At 41.4% G+C, this 24,749-nt stretch overlaps 2 pseudogenes across 1 annotated transcript; one reads left to right on the top strand and one right to left on the bottom strand.

The window, feature by feature from the left end:
- Positions 1-553: 553 nt before the first annotated feature.
- On the top strand, positions 554-7,051 carry LOC118371123 (glutaryl-CoA dehydrogenase, mitochondrial-like; annotated as a pseudogene). Its single transcript, XR_008144854.1, has 12 exons — positions 554-746; positions 1,230-1,348; positions 1,481-1,516; positions 1,734-1,874; positions 2,968-3,030; positions 3,152-3,322; positions 3,931-4,059; positions 4,722-4,938; positions 5,167-5,270; positions 5,491-5,616; positions 5,821-5,981; positions 6,463-7,051. The product of XR_008144854.1 is annotated as a glutaryl-CoA dehydrogenase, mitochondrial-like (transcript).
- A 14,023-nt stretch (positions 7,052-21,074) lies between these two features.
- LOC127931926 (tartrate-resistant acid phosphatase type 5-like) lies at positions 21,075-24,469 on the bottom strand (annotated as a pseudogene).
- Between the last annotated feature and the right edge of the window lie 280 nt (positions 24,470-24,749).

Below are 24,749 nucleotides of genomic sequence, written 5' to 3'. Positions count from 1 at the left end.
ATCAAGTGGTGCATTCAAGACAACTGGGAACACTGAAATATACGAGGTCAAATAATGACGTCAGTGATCTTCAAGTCGGCCCTCTAGGCCGATTTGGAATTCCGAGTTGGATGACCGTTCAAAATAATATTTCCCAGTCGGAGCTCGTTTTTTCCGAGTTTCCAGTTTTCTTGACCCCACTGAAGTCGGATATTTACGAATTCCCAGTTGCCAGTTGTTTTGAAGGCGGTATATGACGAACATATTTCACGAATTGGCAAATCAAAAAAATCCGAGAAGCATTTGAACGCGGCATTTATATACTCACAGCCAATGAGATGGGAAGGAAGTGTGCCAACGCCCCTCGGTCAGATGGCTATACATTAGCGCCATTTTGAGTGTGGCATTCTTCACTTTTGGAAAATGATCCAAAAAGAAAAATCAATGACAAAAAGTATTTAACCCACACATAACTTTATGAATCATTACATTCTAAATAATTTTATAATGCAAATATATATGCTTTTGTTTTTATGCTTTAATTCAAGGTTAACAAAATCAAAGTTTCATAACGCACTCTGTTGCATAATCTTCAACATCACAGGTATCGTGTCTATTGGCTTGACTCGTTTATGATGAAAAGCTGTCCCCACGCAGCCATTTGACGTCACATTGCAGCGATTACAAAACAACCAGCATTGCACGAGATAAGGCCATCACCATTCGACGTTATCAGATCATCGGAAATAATTATCAGACAAGAACAGGTACAGTAATGATACTATGTTGTGCATGAAGTTGCTCACTGCAATGTTACATTGTTGCGGAGGAAGACCTGTTTTTACTGCTACTGTTCAGAACGGTTTTTTAAAACCTGCTGTTCAACATGTGTTATACAATGTTTTGTAACAGGCTTGTGTAATGAAGGACAGCTACCATAAAACATGACATTTCTTATCTTATTCGTTCAAATAGAGCTATGGAGGAACACCAGGAAAATGATATTAAAACAAGAATCTGTACCATAGGATTTTTTTCCTTTAGATTATAACTGCCATTATTGGTACAGTATCTTACAGTATTGTCACTGAAATGCTTCAAATGTGATTTTTGACCATCACATTGTTTTAAATGTCATACATTTTTCTCAAAATAAATGGATAATATGATAATATCATGTTTTGTAAATGTATAACCTTTACTCTCCTTAGTGTACCATTAAATGTGTCCTGTGTTGTGATTTCTTTCAGACTGTGTACCATGGCTCTCAGAGGTGCTGTGACTCGTTTGCTCTCCAACGCTGGGAAACGTGCTGCAGTCTCAGCCTCCCGGGCACAGGGCACAGCAGCAGCGTCACCAGCCCAAAACGGTGAGTTTACATGTGAGCAACAAATAACATAGAATGGGATTGTATTAAAGTGACATTTTTAAGTGTCTAGACTGTATTGCTGCTTTTGTGTTGGTCTCGGTTGATGACTTATTGCGCCGTTGACTCTTTCAGAAGCCGAAGTGACCACCAAGAAGCCAGTAAAAGCACGTAAGTCATTTATACAAGTTAAACTCGTAAAGCTACAGTATTGGACAAACCACATCTTGTGTACATTACCAATGTATTACATATGTAAACTTAACCGCTAGATGCCACTGGCTACACATGCAGACATGGTGTATTATATTATGAAACGTGGTGGTGGACAGTATGACATCACCATGTTTGTGTCACCTCATGTTCTAATTCCCATGGCCCTCTACAGCCAAGGTGCAGTTTAACTGGCGTGACGCCCTGGAGCTGGACGGCCTGCTGACAGAGGAGGAGGTGATGATCAGAGACTCTTTCAGGACCTACTGCCAGGAGAAACTAATGCCACGCATCATCATGGCCAACAGACACGAACGTAAGCACTGGCACAGTGTGTAAGCACAGACAGGCTGAGGCATCATGGCCAACAGACACACGGCTGGAGCACTGGGTGTGTAAGCACAGACATAGGCTGGGGCATCATCATGGCCAACAGACACGAACGTAAGCACTGGCACAGTGTGTAAGCACAGACATAGGCTGGGCATCATCATGGCCAACAGACACGAACAAGCACTGGCACAGTGTGTTAGCACGACATAGGCTGGGGCATCACTGGCACAGTGTGTAAGCACTGGCACAGTGTGTAAGCACAGACATAGGCTGGGGCATCATCATGGCCAACAGACACGAATGTAAGCACTGGCACGTAAGCACTGGCACAGTGTGTCATGGCCACAGACATAGGCTGAGGCATCATGGTCATGGCCAACAGACACGAACGTAAGCACTGGCACAGTGTGTAAGCACAGACATAGGCTGAGGCATCATCATGGCCAACAGACACGAATGTAAGCACTGGCACAGTGTGTAAGCACAGACATAGGCTGAGGCATGGTCATGGCCAACAGACACGAACGTAAGCACTGGCACAGTGTGTTAGCACAGACATAGGCTGAGGCATGGTCATCACGTCACTGGCACAGCACAGACATAGGCTGAGGCATGGTCATGGCCAACAGACACGAACGTAAGCACTGGCACAGTGTAGGCTAAGCACAGACATAGGCTGGCACAGTGTGGCATGGCATCATCATGGACAACAGACACGAACGTAAGCACTGGCACAGTGTGTAAGCACAGACACAGGCTGAGGCATGGTCATGGCCAACAGACACGAACGTAAGCACTGGCACAGTGTGTAAGCACAGACATAGGCTGAGGCATGGTCATGGCCAACAGCGACAAGCTGAGGCACTGACAAATGGCCAGCGGACACGAACGTCAGCACTGACACAAGGCCAACGGAGATAAATGTCAACACTGACACATGGCCAACAGACACAAATGTAAACACAGGCTGAGGTGCTATGCCTGGAGAGAAGACTTCTCATGTCATACAAGGAACTTCTCTATAAACTATTTATTCATGCTCACTTTCTGTTTGTTTGTTCACCCCCCCCCCACAGATTTCCACCGTGAGATTGTCTCAGAGATGGGAGAGCTGGGTGTCTTGGGGCCAACCATCCAAGGTAAATAACATATGAAACATGCATCATCCTGTTATTGATGTGTTCATACTCAATCTTCATCCTCAACTCGATTAGTCCACTAACTGTCCATCTTCCTCAACTTTGTCTCTTCTTCACCCAGGTTATGGTTGTGCTGGAACCAGCTACGTGGCCTACGGGCTCATTGCCAGGGAGGTGGAGAGGGTGGACAGTGGCTACCGCTCAGTCATGAGTGTCCAGTCCTCACTGGTCATGCACCCCATCAACGCCTACGGCACAGAGGAACAGAAGGAGAAGTGGCTACCCAGGCTAGGTAAGCAATAACTACTATATGTTCCATAGTAAAATGACACATAGTATAGAAACTAGAGCTGGGCGATATGGAAAAAAAATCCATATCCTGATAAATTGACTGAAGTATCACAATAACAATAAATTCATAACATTAATGTGCGCCAGTTACTTTTTACATTACCCTTAAAACTACTACTACTTTAGATGTTGTAGCTATCGATTGAAGAAAGGAAAAACCTGCACTCACTCAGCTATCAATTGTCCCATTAGCAATAGCCCATATTAGCAGACTTACTTCATTTCAAACTTCACATTCCTCTAGTAAAGGATTCTTATCGTTATTATCGATATCAATGTCCTCAATATCAATGTCCTCAATAAATGGTTGGTTCGGTCAGTATCAATCATTTTCGGTTCATAAGTATATAGTATGAAAAAATAACGTAGATGAACAAACAACAAGTGTTTATAGATAGTTAATATTGGCACATAGACAAAAGTCTAAGTTGTTGTACAAAGTAAATGTGGTGCGAAAGTGAGAATGAAACTAATGCAGACTGAAGCAGAGCTCATATTCCAGTTAGATAAGGCCTCTTCATAATCCCATCTCTCTCTGTAATGCTGTAGCTCGTGGGGAGATCTTGGGCTGTTTCGGCCTGACTGAGCCCAACCACGGCAGTGACCCGCGGGCATGGAGACCAAGGCCAAATACAACCCCTCCAGTAGCACCTTCACCATCAGCGGAGCCAAGACATGGTAAGGTTCTTCTAACCTGGGTACCAGTCTATCTATCTGACCAGTCGGCATGTATGTCTGACTGGGGAGGTTCTAGTCTGGGTTAACATACGTTTCTGCTTTAGTTCACTTCTTTGAAAGACCAGGCTAGGTAGGTAGAGTAGTTATGAGTCAACTATAAAATGTCCCAATGAGGAGACATATCCCTTCAGTTATATGGCTGCTGAAAAATGCAGGTGTAACAAACAGTACTTCCACAATGTTTGTTGTCTCCACTGTGGGAAACTTAGGTGGCATGACATGAAGGTTAGATGTACGTGTGACCGTCTCATTATGGAAAGAACGTTATGAGAGGGACCTCATGCACAGCTTCATGCATAGCCATCCATATATAGATGCAGTAACCTTACACCAGTTGTTGGCAAAGCCCACGCCAGACTGTTGGCACTGTTACGTCTCTATATATGTTTCGTAATGCAAGCAATAACCCCATTGCCCTTGTATTAAAACTCAGGGCCATAATTATGAGCTCTTCTAGTTGGCCCTTTAGCTTTTCCCTGCTTGTCCCCCCCTCCCCAGCATATTATATACGCTTACCCTCATATATGATGTAGTTGAACCTATAATACCCTAACTCTCACTATGGGTAACTGATTTAGCGTATTCTCTCCCCTATTCCCCAGGATCACCAACTCACCCGTGGCAGACATCGCGGTGGTCTGGGCCAAGTGTGAGGATGGCAGGATCAGAGGCTTCATCCTTGAGCGTGGCATGAAGGGCCTGGCAACGCCTAAGATCGAGGGCAAGTTCTCTCTGCGGGCGTCGGCCACGGGCATGATCCTGATGGACGAGGTGGAGGTGCCCCAAGAGAATATGTTGCCTAACGTCTCTGGACTGGCTGTGAGTATGCCTAACTGTTGGACTCAAACACATAATGATGTTTAGAAATACTTTAAATAAAATGATGTACTATAGGAACAATTCTGACTGAATCAAAGTTACTGGCCGAGATACTGTATGTTTAGAGAACTCTTGAGATGTGATCTAGAAAACAAAGTCAGTTCTCTAAAGATGAAGAAAAGGTGCTCTGTTAAAATATAATACTGTATATGTCTAATTTCTGGTCAGGGTCCCTTCGGCTGCCTGAATAACGCCCGCTACGGTATCGCCTGGGGAGCTCTAGGTGCTGCCGAGTTCTGCTTCCACGCTGCCCGCCAGTACACACTGGACAGGTAAACACCTCTCTCCCTACTCATTATGTCATCAACTCTATTCATTCAGAGCACTTTTTGGTATGAACGGATGAAGTAGCTTGTTCAGGAAGACGTTCCCTCAGTAGTAAAGAGTATTGAAGGGAGTCAAGCTGCCATCCTGCCTCTTCTTTCAGCATTTTAGGACCCTATTCTATGTTGCTGACATCTGATTCGTTCTCTTTTGTTTTGGTCCATTCAGGATCCAGTTTGGCGTGCCCTTGGCCAGGAACCAGCTGATGCAGAAGAAGATGGCTGACATGCTGACAGAGATCACCATCGGCCTGCAGTCCTGTCTGGCACTAGGCAGACTCATCGATGACAAGAAGTGAGTGTTGTCCCCACTGAGTGAGTGAAATGTTTGCTTTTGGATGTGAGGAGAGACTGCAATGTGTGTTTATGCATTCGTCTGTGTACTAGTTTCAGTTTTTATATGTGAAGAGAGACTATCTCTGTGTGTGTACTGTATGTGTCCATCTTTCTTCATTATATTAAACACTGATCTCTATCCTGTGTGTCTTCCCTCCCTCAGAGCGGCCCCTGAGATGATCTCCATGCTGAAGAGGAACAGCTGTGGGAAGTCCCTGGACATCGCCAGGCAGGCCCGAGACATGTTGGGAGGCAACGGCATCGCAGACGAGTACCACATTATCAGACACGTCATGAACCTGGAGGCCGTCAACACATACGAAGGTGAGGAGAAGATTGATTGAATATGGTATTTAAAGGATGGAAAGGTTGGATAGGAGAACAGGTGATTGGAACATGAGCAGAAAGTAGGCTGGATTGGAGAGAGACAATGAGACTGGATGACCAACAGAGGTCAGTAGTGTACAAATGAAGTGTTACAGTTACTTGTTGGTTTTGTGGTATAATTCTCAGTCAGTGGAGGCTGCTGAGGGAAGGACGGGTCATAATAATGTCTGGAACGGAGTAAATGGAATGGCATCAAACCCATGTGTTTGATACCATTCCACTTATTCAGCTCCGGCCATTACCACGAGCCTGTCCTCCTCAATTAAGATGCCACCAACCTCCTGTGCTCTCAGTATGTATGTATTATATAGCCCTACAATATCTAATGTAATTTAAATTAAAAAGTTTAGCCTCACTTGCACATTTCTCTTATCAAATAATCTACCCACAATGCCGTTGTGTTTGCTTGTTCTTCTAGGTACCCATGACATCCATGCCTTGATCCTGGGCCGAGCCATCACTGGACTGCAGTCATTCACTGTTGAGAAGTAAACTCTCCTCCTTGTCCTCCTATTACAACGGACTGAATAACGGACTTAAAGTAGACTGGGAAAGCCTTGAGCTGCCCATCTATCTGCCTTCTGAGAAGTAATCAGTGAGGGTGTGTGCCTGACTGCTGATGGACTTCCATCCCCAAGTGCCTTTGTTTGGTGAGAGAATATTAAAGTAAAAGTCAACCTGAAAGAAACACCGGGTCCAAATATGAGACGGTTTTTGTTTTGCTTATGTACCTGTACTCAATCAATCTACGATTGAAATACAATGTCAGCTTGAATGTTGATACAGTAGCTTCAGTCTCCTACTACGAAGGGATGTCACAATGGCATGTAGCATGTTGATAAGGGATCTGTATCGATTAGAAAGATATGTTATGGAATAAGTTCACTTAATGGGTGAGAGGTTGTACAGTATGTATGTGTATCTTTAGAGATTTGTTCACAACTGGTCTATTTGATTTATTTCTAGGTGAAAGAAATGAACTGTACATAAAGCATATTTTGAAATTATGAATTGTGTAATTTCGTAATTGTGATACCGACGGCTGACCTAAATCAGTGCCCAGTTTGAGGACAGAGAATATCCCAATTCAATGATCTGCCATATCGAAATAGTAATAGGATTAGGGAATCATTTGCAAATGATTTTCTTTCTCATTATTTCACATAATCTGGTCAAAAAAGCCATTGACACACAATCACACTAACTGAAATGACAAAGAAGCGAGCCTTGGCTTTGTAACAACACACTCAGGTTTATTAACCAAAACAGCACTTACAAAAGCACCAGACTTGAAACTACAAGGCAGGTATATTTAATCAGCTAGTTAACACTTGAACCAGCACCGTTATACTATAACCAACCACTGCACGGGGGCTGGCACAGTACAGTGGGGTCATCAATGGTTTTCCAAAGGCTGTCAAACTACATTTAGAAAAAAGGGTTCCAAAAGGGTTCTTCGGCTGTCCCCACAGGAGAACCCTTTTTGGTTTCCATGTGGAACCCTCTGTGTAAAGTGTTCTTTATGGGTACTACATGGAACTAATAGGATACTACCTGGAACCAAGAAGGGTTCTCCTATGGGGACAGGCAAAGAACCCCTTTGGAACCCTTTATTTCTAAGAGTGTAGTCACTCAGTACTCCGGTGCAGAGTCAGGCCCCTGTTGAGTCCTGCCAGGGCCTGGGAGACGGTGTGGAGCTCAGTGTTGAGCTTACTGCAGCTCTCCAGCACCAGAGTCAGCTCCTGGAGCGTGACCTGCATGGCATGGCTGTTTTCCTCATAGACAGTGTACATGTGCTCCTTCATCTGCCCGCAGATCTCACCCACCTGATGGAGAGCATTGACATGGAATAGCATGTAGAGTACGCTATAATGAAACTGTTGGACAGTCTATGACAATGTAGTACAACACAACGGCCTACAAATATAACATAATATAACACTAATTTATACATATGTGCATTTAGTTTCTTGAAGTAAATACACATTGGGAGTACATTTTGAATTGTTGAGCAACTGGTGTGATAACTATGCCCTATGTACATAGTCATTGAACACTGGTCACTTTAATGATGTTTCCATACTGTTTTACCCACTTCATATGTATATACTGTATTCTAGTCAAGGCTTTTACTATATAACTACTACTGTACACACCTTTTCTATTCATATACTGTCCATAATGCCTATACACAGCATCACATACATATATATTTATATTCTGGACTCTGACATGGCTCGTTCTAATATTTTATATTTCTTAATTCCTTTTTATTTTTGCGATTTGCGTGTATTGTTTTGTATTGTTAGGTATTACTGCACTGTTGGGGCTGGGAACATAAGCATTTTGCTACACCCGCAATAACATCTGCTAAATATGTGTACACGACCAATAAAATGTGGTTTGATAAACTGTGATGTTGGCAGTCAGCTACATACCTTTTCCACTAGCTTGTCCTGAAAGTTGTCCATAATCGTCTGGTCCATGGTGCGGCTGTCGTTTATCTTCCCAACCAGGTCCTGGACCTTCTTGCCAATGTCATCTATCCTGGAACTTAAAGCAAGAAAGTACATTTAGTTCATTCATCTTAAATCAACATTAACGCATTGGTTGACTTTCCACAGATGACGTGACTTTCCTTTGAGTTTCTTCCTTTACTAAATGTCCCCAAATCGCGCAATAAATGAGCTGAAACGGAGACCGGAGTAGGACAAACAAATAAAGAGTCTTGACTAGGGACTTTAAATACCTTATCTGGTGTTCCTGACTCTCATCCGTGCTCATGGTCATGGATGAAGATCTCTCACTGGCTGAGTCGTGGTCAGTGCCAAGACCTTCATCAGGGTCCATCTGGGGGCAGGAGACATTCATCTGCAATCACAAGAACATACAGCGGAACTATTAGAATCAACGATGTAAATCCGATTTAACTATCTACTGTAACTAGATATATAATGTCAGAAAAGGTCAATCAATAGCTGTACCTGGGTAGTCTCATGTCTGGGTTTAGGAGTTGATTGTGAGGTGGAAGGCAGCTTGTCAAAGAAAAAGGCATCCATTTGCAGATCTTCAGATTACATATGAGAAGTAAATGTGAATGTTCAGACTTTCGCCTTATATCTGGAGGTACAATGGCAATGCACTTCGCGTGACAGAACAGTGGGGGTCGCTGTTTCAGCTAACGTTAACTAACTGTTAGGTAGGTAACGTTAGTGGGTGGATAAGAAATGAACATTTAACTAAATGCACTGGAATGAAAAACGACGCACTCTATAGAAGACAGCTATTTGAAAAGTCTGCTTCTACAGGTAACATTACCTAGTTGGCTAGCTTACGTTATTGCATTTTGTATTGTACTGCCGTTACATGAATTAAAACCTGTAGCTCGCTTACAGCGACGATGCGGTTTGTTTACAAGCTAACGTTAGCTAGCTAATTTTGGTACTATATCCTGGCTTGCAAGCTAGTTAATAATGGTACGACCTTGTTACAATTCTCTGAGTATAATGTTTCAAAAATAGCTAGCTACTTACTACAAGCGCCGTGTAAGAAAAGTAAGCCTTTGATTTTGAGATGGAATGTGAAATTGCGCGCCTGTTAGTTTCCCGGGAAAATAGCTACCTAACATTAGCCTCGAGCGCTAGTGGGGCAATATTGAGAGCCTTTCAGGGTCAGCTTTTTATTTTGAGGGAATAACATTTGATTTGAGTTAACACAACCACAGTCGGACATTATACAATTCTGCTGATTGTTAATCTAGGTTACCTATAAGTAAAATGCTCTAGTGAATGAAGTAAAACATTTCCTGTTTTACTTCTGAATAGAGTACCAAATTATGAGACCTAATACCCATAAAACCTGGCAGCAATTGTTATTCCACCATACATTTTTTTTCCATAGGGGATTTTTAGAAACAATTAAAGTAAGGGCTGTGTTTTGTGTAGGCTTAAATATTTTTGTTATTTGTTTAAGTTAACCTCTATTTAACTAGGCAAGTCAGTTTAGAACAAATTCTTATTTACAATGACGACCTATGCCAGACAACACCCTATGGGACTATAGAATTATCACATCTATATGTGATACAGCCTGGTTTTGAACCAGGGACTATAGCTAAACCTCTTGCACTGAGATGCAGTGCCTTTATCCACTGCACCACTCGGTCTTACCCAGGCATGACATTTTCATAACCATGTAAATCTCTCTAGGACAAGGTGACTACTATTACAACTTTCCAGAGTAAGTTGAAAGCTGGAAAGCTGGACTGAGCCCGCTCCCCACAGTTTGGGAACCACTGGTCTAGTGGACTCCACTCCATAGTGAAGGAAGTTTATGTTGATTCCACCAACGGAGTGGTGCAGAGACCAGGCTTTGTGGAATCTAGCTCAGACTACATTGATATGCCCCAAGGTCAATGAATAATAATAATGAAACGCCTACCTTGTACTTATGTTTGTCCTCTGTAGTTGCATGCCTGTTTTTTTTTGGTGAAATCCATATTTTTTTCAATAAATGTTAAATCAAGTAAATACTGACTGTTTGCTCATTGATTTCAGCAAACAAAGAAATACACACAACTACAGAGGACAAACATAGGTACAAGGTAGTCATTTTATATTATATATATATTTTTAAGTATTCACCTTGGGGGAATCAATGTAGTCGCAGCTAGATTCCACAAAGCTTGGTTTCTGCTCCACTCCGTTGGTGGAGTCATCAGAAACTTTTTTTCACAATGGAGTGTGAGTTTAGTCCGCTATCCGTTGTCATGTGTTGCTGATAACTCAGAGGGTGACTTCCAGAGAGTGACGAGGGGGTGAGTAAACTCATCAACTTCGAGACAGAATCGTGACTTGAATGATGCAATTCATGTTCCACTTATAAATAATGAAATGAGCATGAAACTCAAATGAACAAATCTCCCCCTGTCGTTTTACAAGATATAACCCTTGGGAATAGTTAATCATTTCATTTGGGAGGTATTTCATCTTTTACACGTGAAATATAGAAATATGACAGTCAAATGCACAAGGCATGTAATTAGGCATACCTAATTTACGCAAACTCAAAAATACTGCGGTGCCTTATGGGATTCCACTTCGTTCTGGTCGAAGTGGTTGTTGGAGGGTCTAATTTAGAGCTGGGCGAAATATGGATAAAATCCATATTGCAAAAAATTGCCTAAATTGATTCGATAACAATACATAGAACAATAAGTTTATAATGATGTGCAGCACAGTTTTTAAAAAATCATCCTTTAAACTACTACTAGTTTGATGGTTGTAGCCATTGTCTCATTTATAATCACACATATTAGCAAACATATTTAATTTCAAACTTCACATTTTACTATAGGCTACTTATCATAATGAACGTTATCAGCAAAATAGCTGCAATAAATTATCGGTATGGTCGGTGTTCGGTTTATCGTCCCAGCTCTAGTCGAATTAGTCCCTTCCGTACTCCCTACATAATTTTCACTCCTTCAGCTTTGAGGGACACTTGTGCATATGGTGGAGGCGTGTGTGAACGCAAATGGAGGCCCGAGGGGGGGAAGGGGTGATTTGGGATTCGATCATTACCTTTGTGCTAAGGAAGGAAGCAAATTTAGCCAATTCTGACTTTGTAGCTGTGGAATCTAGTGGAAACCTTTTATCATCTGCATACAGGCTTGAAAATCACCGCACCATCTTAAGCACGCCTTCAGTGAATAATAAATGACGAAAACCCAAAAGCAGGAACTACTGCTGCTCGTAATCACAATTCTACGTGAGCCTTGACAGATTCTCACCGTTTCATCTGTCCACGAGAGACAAGCTGATTGTCAACCGACACTACCTTCTTTTGCATTGACTTCTGTTCTGATCCTCTGGTTTGATCATGGGGGAGTGGATTAGGGGCGGGACTACCCGAGGTTTCTTGTTCTCTCACAGTAATCCGCCAATCCTGTCTCGGTGAGCTATTCTCTCATCACTGTTACCAGAGGGTACTGCCAGAGCGCCTTCAGCACCCTGGACAGTGGCCACCGCACCGTGCTCTCCGACCTACGCTAGATCAAGCTCTCCTGCTAAGGAACCTCCCCTGCTTGCTCACCTAGGCAACACTGGAACACTTTTTCAAAGAGTTATGTGTGATCACATATCCCAATATGATCGAACATAAAAGAACAGGTGGTTGTGAAGACCTGATCAAAGTTGATTTTGGTGGACAGCATTCACTTTACAATTGAAATTCCAAGGTGAGCGTTTTATGTTTTTCCCCAGCCTATTTGTGTTTAGAGGTGGTACTTGAAATCAGTCTCTATCAATGACTCATTTTCTTTTCATGATATTGAGTGAATAATATGCCACGCATTTGCTTTTGTGTCCATTTGTTGAAATGAATACACAGTCAGTTAATGTACTTCTTATTCTGTGTATTTAAGTCTGCATGCAGCATTGACTCATTGAAAGGCTTGGATAAGAGAATCCTACAACCTCCGGACATTGTGGAGTAACTTTGTGGACGTTGTGAAGGAACTCATCGCAGAAAACATCCTGCATTTACAAAGCAGCGGATCACCGCCAACATGGACGTCGTGAAAAGTTTGAACTTAACAGACAAAGCAGGACATTTGATCAAAATCCTTATTAATGATGAGGATATTCTCTATAAGGAGTATAAGCCTCCTCCTAGGGACATTATCCAGCTGCCTAAATCCATGCTATATCTGCTGATGGCAGCTGTCGTGGTGGTGGCTGTGGCTTACGCTATCGTTGGTCACCTCATCAAGGACCTGGCCCTGGACATAGCAGGTAGTTGGGGGGCTTTAAGGACAAGGGATGTTACTTGAGATTGGGATTAACCTAACGGGTTACCTGCGCTCAGTACTCAGTATTATATTGATCAGAGTTTTAAAGAAAATCAAGGACCTGGCCCTGGAAATAGCTCATAGTTAATCTCTTGGGGGAATTTAGGACAAGGAATGTTACTCGAGATTGTGATTAGCTTAACAGGTAACCTGCACATACTGTGATAGTGTTCTCTTTTAAAGTTCCAGTACTATATTGATCAGAGTTTTAAGTAGAAAGAACATACTGTATGTAGTGTACACTGGAGTGTATCAATCTATTGATGGATAATTGTACATTTGAGATATGTTTTAGCCTATTAGGTTTCTGACTGTACAGCAGTTGAAAGGGGTTACCTTAGAGGATAAGGAATGAGATTCAGACTGACATGTTGACTGCACACATCAGCACTGTAGGCTAGAGTGGAGTATTAATAGATCATTGCAATTGCAGAATTTCTTAGAGAAGATACTTTGGACCCATTGACTTTGTTAGCAGGTCTCTGTGGGAAACGATTTTGACTTAAAGCAAATGTAATGCTTTTGTGGGAGAATCTACTGTATAGGAGGATTGTGTAATACCGGCCCCCATTTGTTTCTATCCTACTAATCACAGAGAGTCGCGGATAGCCTATGCTCCTTGAGGCATGATCGGCCTAAGTAGGTACAAAGTAGGCCCTAAATCACACCATCCACCTCTCTCTATCCACTGACTGCCTGCTGAAGACAATTTGTACCCATTGAGTTTCTATTGTTTTAATCAGGCTTTGTGAAATATTTGGATGTGATAATAGCCTACATTTTATGAACTGGAGAAACCTAGGAGAAATGGAGTCATATCTCTAACCCCCATTCATTTTATGCTACTAATCACACCATCTGTCCCCACTTCTCTCTCCACACAGACTGCCTGCTGGGTCCCGTGGAGCCTGATCCCCTGAAGGATGGTGACCTGAAGCCCTGCGGTCCTTCCCACATGCCCCCATCATGACCAACTCCCACCACAACGCCTTCCACGTCTGGGACACAGACAACATCATCATCCCCATGACTCCCATTGAGGAGCCCTCTGGCCAGCCAGCTGCTGAATGTCATAACCCACATACCCTCCTTCTTCCCTTTTCGCTCAGCGTCAACAGCCCTGCTTTGAGCCATTCCCTACATGGCCGAGAGATGAGAGTCGGACGCCTAAAAGGCCGACCACTGGAGGCAGGTAGCCAGGCGGTATGAGCTTTGGGCCAGTAACCGAAGTGTCGCTAGTAATGGCCAACTCTGGCCTTGACCCCATTCTCCGAGGGTGTCTCAGGGAAAGTGGGATATAAAAAATCACATTTTCCAATTCACACACTTGTATTTGTGCGAATTAGGACAAATATTAGCACCCACCCACAAGATACGGTGAAATAGCCACAGAGAGAGCAAGAGGCCTAGGGACCACCCGTGGGATGATGCAATAAGTACTTTATCAAAAGGTGACCCACCTGCTCTAAAGATGAAGGATTGTTTAGCGTGAGTGTCTTGTCTAAAATCATCTGAAGCCATTCAAAGCATGGTGCAATAAAAGTCATTTTAATGGTTCTTTTGAGGACAGTAGGCTTACAGTCAGAAAGGTACATTTTAATCCAGTACTGGTAAACCATATTTAGTTAGCTATTCCATTAGCGGTTATTCTGGTGTTCATCTTAATTTGATTCATATGGCTCATGTAATTTCCAGTACCAAACCTGTAGCATTCTAGCAGATCTCTATGCAGTACCCATCCTGTAGCATGCTAGCAGATCCCCATAGACTTCCAGTCATTGCGCTAACGCTTGTTAGCATTGGCTTGTGAAACTACCTCTAACTTCCTTCATACTCTTCCTGGACACAGACATAAAAGTGGTATCCACAAGTTCATCTAACTCGGGAAGTAGATAAAGGGCCTCATTGCCAAAATCGAAGTATAACAGTACCAAACTTCCTTGTTTAGCCTCAACACATTCCATCCAAAAATGTCAGAGGAACAAAAGAAAGACTTTTGAATGTTTTGGGCACATCATTGTGTATTCACCAGGTGAAAAAGAAAATTGCAGGACATCATGGGACTGCACACAATCGATTGACGGTTTTATGACGCTTTTGTAATTTCACCAACTTGGTTGGAGAGTTACAGATATCCGTCAAGCTTAATGTATATGGATGGACCTTTTCTGGAGTTGGCCCAAGTGGACATATTCTTCACATCTTTCCTATCAAGGAAACCCCAGTTGCACAGGCAGGGATACTGCCTCACTTGGCCAGGTTTCCCTTGGCAAAGAGGTCTTCTGACCTCAATGGGACCACCTGGTTAACAAAAGGTGAAACTAAGGGGTTCTGATTTAAAAACCAAAGTTGGTGGGAACAGTGCAATGATGGGCGTTACCTATCATCCCTCTTTAAAGCTTGAAGGGATGGCTTCAGATTGACTGGCTGTTGTGTATTAATGGCCATGGGACAAGGAGAGGATGCCGGACTTCCCCTATGAACTGTCCATCGGATTTGTGCCAAGTCACCACACTTCCTTCCTCTCTTTGACACCAACAGACTAGTGACTTTTCCTCCTCGAGCATTTAAACATTAAAACTACCAATAAACACAGAAAAACGGCCACATCTGAGTATTTTATAATGAATCTGTTCAGTAGGCCTATATATCTATTATCTATATCTATCTATATCTGGTAATTCTTTAACCGTATGGGTGTCAAAGGCAGCTGGTGGCATCTTCATTGGGAGGAGTGCTCATAACTGGCTAGAACAGAATGAATGGAATGGTATCACCACATGGTTGCCATGTGTTTGTTACCATTACATTGACTCCATTCCAGCCGTTATTATGAGCACTCCTCCCCTCACCAGCCTCCTGTGGTCAAACGTTATGGTAAAGTGAGTGTGGGTTAGCCATTCAAAACTTTCAATTTAAAGAGGACTTTGTGTAAACATATGTTCGTGTGAATATGGTATTAGATTTGTTCTGTTTGATAACACCTGATACTAAGGTTATTTCCAGGCTTCAGCAGGATTAGATTAGTTGATTTACTAATTAACTAGTAGGGTTGAATTAATTCAGTTAGTAGGGGTGAGGTTAGGTTAAGGTGAGTCTGTGTGATTCCCATACAGGTGGCCTGGGAAGATGTTCGTGATAGGCTTATCTAAACAGTATTTTAAGTGGAAACACACTACCTTATGCAAACAAATATTAGAGGGTAAGCACACAGTAGTATAATTAAAGTACAGTGTAGTATATTTCAATCCTGTTGCTTCCTGTGGCTAGTTATGTTCCATAATTTATGTAGTTCTCCAGAAAGGCATAGTGTTACACAACTTAAAACAAACAATTATTATTTAAGCTGGATGTTACCTGATATTGCATGTAGGATTTGATACTGTTATGCTATTTTATAGCTTTTATCGTCAAGCTTGATGCCGACTGTGTTCATCCATCTGTGCGGGTCTTTCAAGTGCCTGTCTTCCTTTATTGAGAGAGCAGAAGAGGGGGATTAAAGAGTAAAGATTACACACACAGTTTAGCCCTCTATAATACAGCCTCCTTTTATTACTTTTCAGCCAGGGAATTAGAGGCTCAGAGAGCAGTTTAATCTGAGGCAGAAGCTCAGAACCTCACAGACAGCTGTTATGGAATGATCTTATCAGGACTGCAGCTTAGTGTACCAACGGGAAATGAGATGTATTGTCACGTTAGTCTTGATGGATCCATCCACAGTGTTCTTCCATCTCAACCATTGACTGAACTCTGGCATAGTCTGCCATCCTAACTGAGCTTCTGGAGAGGAAGGTAACTAACTGTTCAGGGATGTGACCATGAGACCAATGGTGATTAAAACATCTGTTTCCTTCCTCTCTGGCAGCTCAGTTAGGGTGGCAGAACGTCACACTATTACTATGGAGACAGAACAGAAGTTCATCTGAGTTAATTTCATCCCCAGTTTTGGAGGACAAAGCTCAATCTCATATAGGTTAAACCTATCAAACTATTAGTGTTACTGTCAATTGGATTATAAGCCTTGACTCAGCTGTTTGACCATGACCAGATGATAAGAACCAACTACTCTGCACATTTTAATAGGAAACTATATATGAGATTCCTGGACCAATGTGAATGTAAATTGACAAGAAATAAATGGCATATATTAAAGACGACACCTGCAGGACCTCTTGGGGTGGTGAGGTATATCACATTGTCTTGGGCAGTCAGCACATGGTTGAAGCTAACTGCCGTATTAAGAGCAGATCAAGGCCTAATAAAAATCATAAGCCCAGCAGGGACACTGTTTAGACACGTTGGTGTTGGGAATCGGTATCGCCCACACCGGTAAAGAGGGCTTAATGCAGGACTAATGAGGACTCCGCAAAGGTCGTTCTGACGCAGACTAACTGGGACACCGCTGGAGTCCCACTTGAATGTTCTAGAACTTATTCTAATAAATGTATGTAAAATTTCTAGAATGTCATGTGCGAGAGACAGTTTTACTGGATTTTTAACCACTCATAAACGTGTTTATACAAGGAAAATTAATGTTTTACTTGGTTATCCAGTAAAGATCAGGCCCGGATGTCAGTCCATAGTGGGAGAATAGGCCTGCTAGGTAGAGATACAGTTTAACCAAGTGCGGCAGAGGACATTTTGGGATAATCCTAAAACGGATTGGAACAAGTGACGAGTGGATTACCGATCCCTGCAGTTTGGGACATTGTAGTGACTGGCAGGTTTGGCCAAACTGGAGGATTCACATTTTTCTACACCTGTGATGGTGCATGCAAAGTCGTGCTGTGATTTAACTATTGTAGTGACTGCCAAATTATAGAAAAGGCGCAGCTGGTTTGGGGGAACATTGTGTGTAGACAAGTGGTCTTTGACATCCTCAGCTATATGAGTAATGAAGAGATCAAGTTTCATGGCGTTGCAGTAAACATGTTACAGTATCTAATAATGTAAACATGTTACAGTATCTAAACATGTTACAGTATCTAATAATGTAAACTATGTTAAACATGTTACAGTATCTAATAATGTAAACATGCTACAGTATCTAATAATGTAAACAAACATGTAAACATGTTACAGTATCTAATAATGTAAAATGCTACTGTATCTAATAATGTAAACATGCTACTGTATCTAATAATGTAAACATGTTACAGTATCTAATAATGTAAACATGCTACTGTATCTAATAATGTAAACATGTTACTGTATCTAATAATGTAAACATGTTACAGTATCTAATAATGTAAACATGTTACAGTATCTAATAATGTAAACATGCTACTGTATCTAATAATGTAAACATGCTACTGTATCTAATAATGTAAACATGTTACAGTATCTAATAATGTAAACATGCTACTGTATCTAATAATGTAAACATGCTACTGTATCTAATAATGTAAACATGTTACAGTATCTAATAATGTAAACATGCTACTGTATCTAATAATGTAAACATGCTACTGTATCTAATAATGTAAACATGTTACAGTATCTAATAATGTAAACATGTTACAGTATCTAATAATGTAAACATGCTACTGTATCTAATAATGTAAACATGCTACTGTATCTAATAATGTAAACATGTTACAGTATCTAATAATGTAAACATGCTACTGTATCTAATAATGTAAACATGCTACTGTATCTAATAATGTAAACATGTTACAGTATCTAATAATAAACATGCTACTGTATCTAATAATGTAAACATGTTACAGTATCTAATAATGTAAACATGCTACAGTATCTAATAATGTAAACATGCTACTGTATCTAATAATGTAAACATGTTACAGTATCTAATAATGTAAACATGCTACTGTATCTAATAATGTAAACATGCTACAGTATCTAATAATGTAAACATGTTACAGTATCTAATAATGTAAACATGCTACAGTATCTAATAATGTAAACATGCTACTGTATCTAATAATGTAAACATGTTACAGTATCTAATAATGTAAACATGCTACTGTATCTAATAATGTAAACATGATTGTATCTAATAATGAAAACATGTTACAGTATCTAATAATGTAAACATGTTACAGTATCTAATAATGTAAACGTGCTACTGTATCTAATAATGTAAACGTGCTACAGTATCTAATAATGTAAACGTGCTACAGTATCTAATAATGTAAACATGTTACAGTATCTAATGTAAACATGCTACTGTATCTAATAATGTAAACATGTTACAGTATCTAATAATGTAAACATGCTACTGTATCTAATGTAAACATGCTATAGTACCTAATAATGTAAATGTTACAGTACCTAATGTAAACATGCTACAGTATCTAATGTAAACATGCTACTGTATCTAATGTAAATGTGCTATAGTACCTAATAATGTAGACATGCTACAGTACCTAAATAATGTAAACTTGCTAAAGTACCTAATAATGTAAACATGCTACAGTGTTTAACAATATAAGGGGCGGCAGGTAACCTAGTGGTTAGAGCTTTGGACTAGTAACTGAAAGGTTGCAAGACGGAATTCCACGAGCTGACAAGGTAAAAATCTGCCGTTCTGCACCTGAACAAGGCAGTTAACCCACTGTTCCTAACCCATCATTGAAAATAATAATTTGTTCTGAACTGACTTGCCTAGTTAAATAAAGGTACAAAAACAAGATACAGTATATAAGTGTTTCACAAGGGCTACAAAGTCAGGTTGAAAAATATTGAATTAATGTATCTATTCATTAATTACATTAACAATTCAGACATCTCGATATCGTCTCAGATTAGTCAAAACAGAATGTTGTAACAAACCCTACCCATGACCCTTAAAGGGTCATCACTCAACTCTTGTTTGGTTTTTAAACTTGACTGCTGACATGCAAAACATTTTGGGACTGAATCAACAGTGGACTAATGAAAAACATACCAAAATATCATTTTGGAGTGGAATTCCACTTTAAGGTTTTGACCCCATGCTAAGAGGACCTGGTTCCATGGTGCGACTGACTCGGCCATCTGGCTACATGACATGTTCTCGGTAAGTCTCTGGCCCTATCCCGTTCTGTCCCTGTCCTGCTCTCAGGTCCACTAAGCTCAGCTCCCTACTGTACCTGCCAATACCGTGACGATTGCAACTGGATGATCCAGGCCTGCCTGGCTACTCCATAATTGGCTTATATTTAACCTCAAACAATTTTTATTTTCTAGTGTACTTCATGATTTGCATGCATACATTGGTAAATAACAAATAGTGCAATGTGGCCAAGGATAAGACGTTAAGGTATTGTAGGCTACCTCACACTAATCCACTCAACATGCATTGACATCAACCTAGGACAATACACACTACAATACTGGTACGGTGTGTTTGAGTTCAATCCTATTGGTGGGTCTTGACGGTGCCAACACCATTCAGCCCTGATCCCTATTCATCTATTGGCAGCAGACCAGAGGCTCTCTTCACCAATAGACAAAAGTGCATGGTCAGCAGCACAACCAGACACATCCTACTCCCTCATTTTATCTGGTTCATATGCAGTCAATGAACTACCGCAGACCAGACCCAGACGCGAAAGCATTGGTGCCTACAGTATGGGAGTGCCACCCCTTAAGGGGACAGTAACTGACCATTTTGTGCCATATTAAGACAGTGTGAGCGGGACATCATTTAGCCACCATCTTTAAAAAGAGCATGGTCAGCAGCACTCACCCACCTCTGCTCCCTACAGCCAGTGGGTTCAGGGAGAGACTGAGGCATGTATTTTAGATCTAAATAGAGCAAATGTTGTTTGAAAAGAAGTGGACCAACCGTCAATCTGTCCAACTATCTAAGACCAATTTGATCACGACGTTTGGACTTACATGAACACCCTTCAGTTGAGTTATTACAGTCATCAACCCTTGTCAGAGCCTGGCCTTTTGAGTCAATTAATTTAGGACACTGGCAAAGCGTTGTCCCCGATTCTTAACTGCAGTGCAGGGAAATAGCCTAGTCGCCAGAGGGCAGCACGTACAAGGATAAATAGATGATTTGGTCCTTCAATGCCAAAGTAATGGGCTAATGCTGAGACCCAATGATCAATATAGCAAAAGCCTTGAAATATTTAACAGATTGGCATCAATATGTACAAACTACAGGAAAACAAATCCAAAAGGTTATTTATTCTTTAAATGAATACACAAAAATAAAAATCATACAACATCCTTTCCTTATTTATTAAAATACATTATTTTCCTTCATGCTACATTCAGGCAAACTCATAATGCCAAAGTTATTTTCTAAAAACTCAACCTGAACTCATCCATCCACAAAACATGAGCTATAATACCTGCCAGTCTGTATCCACACCTCTGCCATCCATCCTATTGTACATGGTCAATATCTAGCCCTTACGAAGGACTACATCTGAGTAAATTGTAATTTGACAGAATTGAACTGCTAAAGTAGAAGTATTGTAAAATAAATCAATGAGGTCCTTAATTTAAGGGCTCGGTCATATATATACACACAGGTCAATTGTGACAGTCTATTTCGTCATCTCTTCCACTAGGGCTAATCCTTGTCGTCGCTGCCATTTTGGTCATCGTCGATGTCCCTGCGTGGCAAGACAGTGCGGTACAGAGACGTCCCTTTAGCCTGGATGAAGGTGAGGGTCATCTTGTGCTTGGTTACCTTCAATACAATACAACTTTATTGATCCCCCTCCTCCAGGAACGGCAAATGTACGTCTGAAATGGCACCCTATTCCCCATGTAGTGCACTATTGATCAGAGAGTATTGAGAATAGGCTGCCATGTGACACATCCAATCCAGTCAGTCTACAAGTATCAAAACCACAAACAGGATACAGATACGACAATTCATTAAAAAAGTAGAATGGACAATTCTATTTATGACTGACCTCTCCGTGGACAAAGCCTCCCAGGGTAGAGGCCTGGCCTGTAAAAAACTTGAGGGTGTCTTTGGGGACATGGTGCCAGTGACGCGTGTCTGGGTCCAGGAAGTTACCGGCACCGCTCACAACATAGCCCACACCAGACTCCTTCAGGTACTGAGGAGAGAATGGGGGGGGTCAGTCAGGGTCATGTTTGGGAGAGCGCAAACATTTTAAGACAGAGCCACTACCTGAAAATATTTTTTAATTGTGTTTAACATTTTTCTACAGTTTGCCATTCTGAACAATACCATGATGCAACATAAAAACCGCTTAAGTATTCATCCCGTTTTTTAAATTTTCACCTAAAATGACATAACCAAACCTAACTACTTGTAGCTCAGGCCCTGAAGCAAGGATACGCATATTTGTGGTACCATTTGAAAGGAAACACTTTGAAGTTTGTGGAAATGTGAAAGGAATCTAGAAGACTATAACACAATAGATCTGGTAAAAGATATTACAAAGAAATAAAAATGTTTGTACCTTCATCTTTGAAATGCAAAAGAAAGGCCATAATGTATTATTCCAGCCCAGGTGCAATTTAGATGTGTCACTAGATGGCAGCAGTGTCTGAAAAGTTTTAGACTGATCCAATGAACCATTGCATTTCTGTTCAGAATTTTGTATCAATACTGTCCAAATGTGCCTGATTTCTTTATTAATAACTTTATGTTCAAAATTGTGCACTCTCCTCAAACAGAATTGTATTATTTCACTGTAATAGCTACTGCAAATTGGTCAGTGCAGTTAGATTAACAAACATTTAAGCTTTCTGCCAATATCAGATAAGTCTATGTCCTGGGAAATGATCTTGTTACTTACACCCTCTTGCTAATCGCATTAGCCTACGTTAGCTCAACCGTCCTGTGGAAAGGACACTGATTCCGAGGGAGTTAACATTATCCATCAATAAATCGAGAATGCTAAAGTGACACGCTAAAGTAAACAATCCATCTTCCATATGGCCTTCCTTTATCTAACAGCAACCCTCTGGTTGATAGAATAGTTTAGGAGAAGACTATGCGAAATTAAGTTTCAAAACCTCCGCAAACCTGCAGGTTGTGATCGTGACCACAGAAGTATGCAGTGGCCTTGTGCTTGACCAGAAGGGGGCGTAGTCTCTTCAGGAGGCACTCTGTGGGGCCGTGCTCGGACACTGACCACACCGGGTAGTGACCAGCCACAAGCAGGAAGTCAGCCTTGGACTGGGCCATCCTCTTTTGCAGCCAGGTCAGCTGGTAGGTGAATACAGTAAATTAAGACTTAGTTCTTGATCATTTCCTCTATTACAATGTTTTTGGGATTTCTGATGGAGAATTTGTCAGCAGTTGCAATTAATTAACCTTAAGGACAAGAAGAACAACAAGTGTAAAAAGTACATTCAGTTGCAACAATGGTCAGGTTAACAGGGTCGGTGGAACAAAGTCAGTCAATAGAATCTCAAGTCTTAAAATGACTTTAAAAGTTCAAGCCAAAAACATTTTATTTAACAAAGCCCAGAATAATCTGTGTACCTGTCGGTTGGCCTCAATGGTGCTGAGGGGTCCGCGAGGCTTCTCATCATCGTAGTCGTCAGAGTTACCACACAGCATCACTGTATCCAGCATCATGATGCTCAGAGTGCGCTTGGTGTTTGGGATACGGAAGTTCAGCTCGTAGTAGTAGTGAGGGAACCGCCTGAGGGGGGATTGAGGCTCAATGAATGAAGACTGATCAATGAAGGTTAAGATAGAAACAACTCGGTGAAACGGTCTGAATCCCAAATGGCACCCTAATCCCAACATAGTGTACTATTTTAGACATTTGGGATGCAGCCTAGGGTTATGCAGTGAAAAGACTGATTCTGCTGCATGATAAAACATTCATGATGAACAGATACGAAAAACTAAAGGTTTTATGCTGTCAAAGACTTGCATAAGGTCTAAGCAAAGACAGTGGATAAATGAAGATGTCCCACTCAGGCCGTTTACCATTGAAAAAAAGGGTCACAGTTCCGTTCTGTTGAAGGAGTGGCTGTCGCATAGGCACCAATGCATTATCAGCTGGGTCTTGTCTGCTTAGTTCATGAACCAGAAAAAGAGGAGCGAGTGAGATGTCTCGCCGGTCTCTGGTCTACGTGTCCGTTTCTTACCATCTGTCAGACTTGCGGCTGTAGTCGATCTGAGCCTTGACGTTGCCCGCGTGGTCGTGGTTTCCAGCCAGGATGTACCAGGGAATGTTTGAGAGAGTCGGCCGTGTACACGTGCTCAAAGGTATCCTGGGAGGGCAAAGGTCATTTTAGATTGATAAACAAGCGCATTCCGTTTTTGCAAAACCAAACACATTTAAAATTCCTCAAGATGTAACAGACACAGCAACTAACCATTAGGATCAGAAAAACATTCACAGCAAAGAAAGTAAGGATATTTGATCCATTCTGCAGCTGGAGTTCCTGCTTAACAACTGACCTGGAATCTTGGGAATCTGCACTGTTCACTCCAGAGTAGTGAAGTTATCACCCAGAGGCAAGAACAAAGTCTTACATCTGTCATCTTGCATCTCCAGGCTGTAGCCTTTCTCACCGTGAGTGTGAGGAGGGGTAGACACTTGCTGACCACAGAGCCACGGGAACCGGATGGACGTTCAGTTTCTGGGAGAAACCACCACACCACCATACATGTAGAATTATAGCCATTTGCTGAAACACTTTTAACAAAAAGAAATGTACAGTTCAATTGTACTGAGGCCCATGCAGGAATCAAACCCATTACATCCTCCAACAAACACATAGCGTCTCCAGAAAATGTAGTGTATATACACAACTTGCTATAACAGATTGATTTGTGGTAAATGTAGGATGTGTCAGTGGAAGTATAACTGAAATAGCAGTGGAGACTGGTGGGAGGAGCTATAGGAGGACGGGCTCATTGTAATGTCTGGAATGGAATCAATGGA

The sequence above is a fragment of the Oncorhynchus keta genome, chromosome 10 (assembly GCF_023373465.1).
Source record: "Oncorhynchus keta strain PuntledgeMale-10-30-2019 chromosome 10, Oket_V2, whole genome shotgun sequence".
Taxonomy (NCBI): domain Eukaryota; kingdom Metazoa; phylum Chordata; class Actinopteri; order Salmoniformes; family Salmonidae; genus Oncorhynchus; species Oncorhynchus keta.
Note: the sequence above shows the minus strand (reverse complement) of the source record. Positions and strands in the feature narration are given on the sequence as shown.